The sequence below is a fragment of the Xenopus laevis genome, chromosome 3L (genome assembly GCF_017654675.1).
Source record: "Xenopus laevis strain J_2021 chromosome 3L, Xenopus_laevis_v10.1, whole genome shotgun sequence".
Classification (NCBI taxonomy): domain Eukaryota; kingdom Metazoa; phylum Chordata; class Amphibia; order Anura; family Pipidae; genus Xenopus; species Xenopus laevis.
Window position 1 is genome coordinate 78586697 of NC_054375.1, and position 4819 is coordinate 78591515.

Sequence of the window (4819 nt, forward strand, 5' to 3'; positions counted from 1 at the left end):
GTAAAGTAAATGTGATTATACAACTACATCACATGAATTATATACATAGAACATATGGAGTTACATACATCACAGTCAATACCGGTACAAAAGATGAGGAAGGCCATATGCATAGGCATACACTCTAAAGGGAAGGGAGTAATACACAAGGTGTGGGAGTGGGCAAGATCGAATTAAGTGGGTGAGAAATGTGGTACTGTATGTGGTGTTGCGTTTGGTAGTTAAGCAGAGTGAGGGTAGGCTTCTCAAAAGAAATGTGTTTTAAGAGATTTCTTGAAAGCAGAAAGGTTGGAAGAAAGTCGGACAGACCGTGGGAGAGAGTTCCAGAGGAGGGGTGCAGCCCTTGCAAAGTCTTGAATGTAACATTTGTTACAAACTCTCACAGACTCTTTCTTACAATGAGGAAAACTTTGATAAATCTGGAAAATGTCTGTTGGGAATCCTTGAGGATTCTCCACTTTGATATTTCATAACTGAATCCCTTAGTAAGAATTCACACGCACAAAAATATTTTTACTATCAATTGTGCTGCCAAAACCTTTAGGGGAGCTAAATTCCATCTAGGCAGAGGTTAGAAGTTCAGAACAGTATTATCTTGACATTCTGTAAAACAAATTTGGTAGAACCGGTTAACATGAGTATACATACATGAGCTTTGTAGTGCCAACAACAAACCTTTTCTTTGCTTATGCTCTGTACTTTTTAGATAATCCTCCTTCATAGCCAGGAATTCCCATTTCTGCTATCATATTTATAGAATATACAGTAATTACCTGGGGATTTTCCAAAGGCCAGAAGATAATACATTTCTATGGCTTATGATAACTACAGGAAACTACCAATATAATTTGTGAAACACCTGCTAAAAACACAAAACAGGTATCCACTTGTATTTTTATAGGTAGCAGCAAAGGCATATCACCTCTGCTACATTCAATTGCAAAGAATTGTTTTTTGTTTTGTATCCAGTTATGTACTGGTCCAGTTATTTAAACTCATTTTAAAAGACCTATTTGTATATACATTTGTATTTATATATATATTTATACTAACATTATTTAAGTGTGAATGCCTTATATTTTGAGCAAGCTGTATTTATTATGGCGTCAACTGAACAAAGGTACTGTATATTTATTAACACAGGCTATACTTAAAATCTATTTTTTTGCACATTGAATGAATCCTTACTGTTCCATTTAAAATATTGCTGTTCCCAGAATATGTATGCTGCATGCCTTTAATAAAATATAGTATAGATGAGTTATTAAAAGCCTGCATAAGGTTTGTCATTTAGTTCTTAATATAAGGTTAAAACATTCCAGCAGATTTTCCCCAAATGTGCCCCAACTAATACCAATCAGTCAGCAAATACTGGTCAGGGGCTGAGTTCCATGGTACAAGTTAAACCTGCACAAGGTACAGAAACTTAGTGCAATGCATATATTAATAACAATTAGGAAGCACATACATTATTAAACATTGTGTTGCAAAAGCATTAAACATGACATACGTATGGGATCTATTATCTGGAATGCTTGGTGCCTGGGGTTTTCTCTGCAAGTTTTTTTTCTGTTTATTCTGTAATTGGGATCTCCTACCCTAAGTCTACTAAAAATTATTTTAACATGACATAAACCTAATACAGATTTATGCAGCCTAATAAGGATCAAGTACAAAATACTGTTTTATTATTACACAGTTGAAATATTTGCTTAAAATGGTCTCAATGGGAGATGTTGTTCTTGTAATTTGAGCTATGTGATCCCATACCTGTATTAGATGCTTATCAGTTCACTGCATACATGTGAATGGAAACCTCTTTACACTAAACAATATATATAGAACCTCTTTGAAAGCACAAACCCTTGTTTCCAAAAAGACTATGGGGGTTATTTATCAAAGGTCGAGTTTTAGAGGTAGGTGAGGTTTTTTATACCTCGAATGAACTCACAACTCGAATGTTTTCTAATTTATGAAAACCTCGAATGTAAAAAACTGGAATCAGTGTAGTCAGTGTGAAATACTCGAATTGCTCGTATCAATTGAGTTTTTGAGTGAAACCCACCGAAAAAAACATCATGAAGGCTACAAACATCTTCAAATGGTTCAAGGGACCTCTGCCATTGAATTCTACATGACCTCAACAGGTTTTAGCTGGAGTATTATTGCATTTGAGCTATTTCTATCTTTGGGGTATAATACATTTCAAAAAACTTAACCAGGAAAGTTTTGAAAACTACCCTTGAAAACTCGAATACAAATCAACTCGACCTTTAATAAATAACCCCTTATGTGAGTAATCCCACAAAGTTCATGCTACAGCAGGTACAGCTTTTAGTGTGTACATAAATACATTGCTTCTATATACAAATATACTATTTACAGGTTAACATTAAGCTCCTACAGAACAATTTACAACTCAGTAGTATTTATTCATTCAAATGGAAGCACTGTAATATCCTACCTGGGCTTGAACCAGTGGCCTAGTGTTATCAATGCTGTCTGCTTCTCCTCTACATAAGCAAACAGCTAAAGCTAAAGTCCTGGTTCACCATTATTGGTGTCCCTGTATTCGCCTCAGGTGGCAGCACCCCCTTAGTGCAGAGAGCGGAATTGTGCTCTCTGCACTAGTGTTGTTGACCCCCGACCCACGTCCAGCAATGAAAAGGTGAGAGCTGTGGGGACGGGGGCAGCAAACGAAGGCAGCCTTGGGCGGCAAAATGGGCAGGATCGCCCCTTTGTATTCCCAAGTAGACATTGTTTGTTTTACCTGTTGTCAATCTACTTACAGGTGTACTGAGTTAGTCATCCGTCTGGCTATATAACCCCCAGCTCTGCACTGACACACTGCCTGTTATAGGTTAAGTGTGCTTGGTCCAAGGTGCTCTGTAACCTGTGTTTAAAGTTCTTTTGACTCCTGCTTCCGTTCCTGTCCCCTGAGTGATTTCCTGGTTCTGACCCTGACCTTGAGTTTGCCTCACGATTCTGCTCCTGTTATCTGGATCTGTCCCAACCTGTATTGACTATGTCCAGCTCCTTCCTTATTGGCTCCTTCCCAGAGTTTACATTCAGTGCCCTTACCTGTCCCTGTGGGAGTTGCTGGATTCTCATGAAGTAAGTCCTGGCAGCACCCAAATAGCTGAGAGACAGGCCCAAAGCCAAAGGTGGCAGTTATAGGCAGAAGAGCATGCCTAGGCAGGAATCCAGTCACTTCCCTGGGGTTTGGGTTTGCCATACGTGACAAGCACAAAGAGCTAAAATGGATGCAAAATGTACAACTGGCACAATGCAAAGTACAGAGTGTAAATGGTACGAGGAATTGGAAAAAGCACACTTTGATTTAACAAAGTGGACACTAGTAAGAAACTAAAAGGATAATTTACAAAGACCCTGAATAGACATGTAAGACCATTAATGGTAATACAAGTGCACTCCTTAGTGCTTAGTCAGGGAGCACTTTTGTCCAGAGATTGGCTGTGCGTACCTTTGCCATATAACAAAATACAGTGCGTAGTTAAGAGACCAGCATTGATGGATGCAAGGCATCTCTGTCCTTAGCACCTGCCGTAGAGGAGATGGTAAATACAGGCATGGGATCTGTAATCCAGAATGATCAGAATCTCCATACCAAAAGTCTACAAGAAAATAATTTACACATTAAAGAAACACAATAGGCTTCCAATAAGGATTAATTATATCTTACTTTTGATCAAATACAATATACTGTTTTAATATTACTGAGAAAAATTAATCATGTAATTTGGAGCCTTCTTAATAACGGGTTTCCGGATAACAGATTCCATACCTGTGCGACCTGCACCCTCCAGGGCGTCCTAACTTGCGTGCTTGAATGATGCACCAGTTATGCTATGGGTAGGAGGTAGATGCCTACAACTTCCACTTGGTCTTCATGAATAAACTGTTGTCAAATCCAAGCAGAGTTGAATTCAGAGAGGCAGCTGCTGAAATGGAGCTCAGAGACCTGTGCCAATTCAAATTCAGATAAGCAAATCAAGCGGCACTCTGGATAAGTTTGAGGAGGTTTATTGCAACATTAAGGTAACAGCATCGCCTTACGCATTTCGGGAAAGCATTCCCTTAATCATAGGCATACAGAGGGATATTAAATATTAAAAATCACCTCTTACATTTGCAAACATGGAGCAAACAAGCAGAATAAGCAAGTATAATTGGGACATTATTAGCAGAGAGTTGGAGCAGGCAGATTGTGCTGGTGTATTATAGTGTCCGAGGACTTCAACAGCTTGTTTATTTATATAGTATGCACACAGATTAGAAGGCATTCTGCCAGGTCCGGACTGAGAATTAAAATAGGCCCTGACATTTTAGGTACAAAGAGGCCCAAACAGCCCCCACCAGCCCACTAAATACTGACTTTCTATGGCACCTTATAGCAGCCCCTCTGGCATTTGCCAGAACCCACAGATTGCCAGTCCGGGCCTGCATTCTGCTGTGGCTTTCCAGATCACTTCTGAGCAATTCACTCTGTAAAGGAAAGACTATAAACACAGGGGCTGCATGACAAGGGATCCGAATGACCAGCAGCCAAATTACACTGGTTTATGTTAAAAGACTGGCAGAATCAGATACAACTGTGATTGGATGAGAAGCAATGAGTTAAAAGAAGGGAAAGCTGGGCTGGGTACGGAGAAAGAGAGGGATATGATGTCAAGGGAAGAAGCAATTCATTTCCTTATCTTCTGAGCAGGTAGAAACACGCCACCCATCTTTCCCATTTTTTGCATATTTTATGAAAATCTCAGGAGTTTTTCTTCTTTATGTTCACATATTATCTATT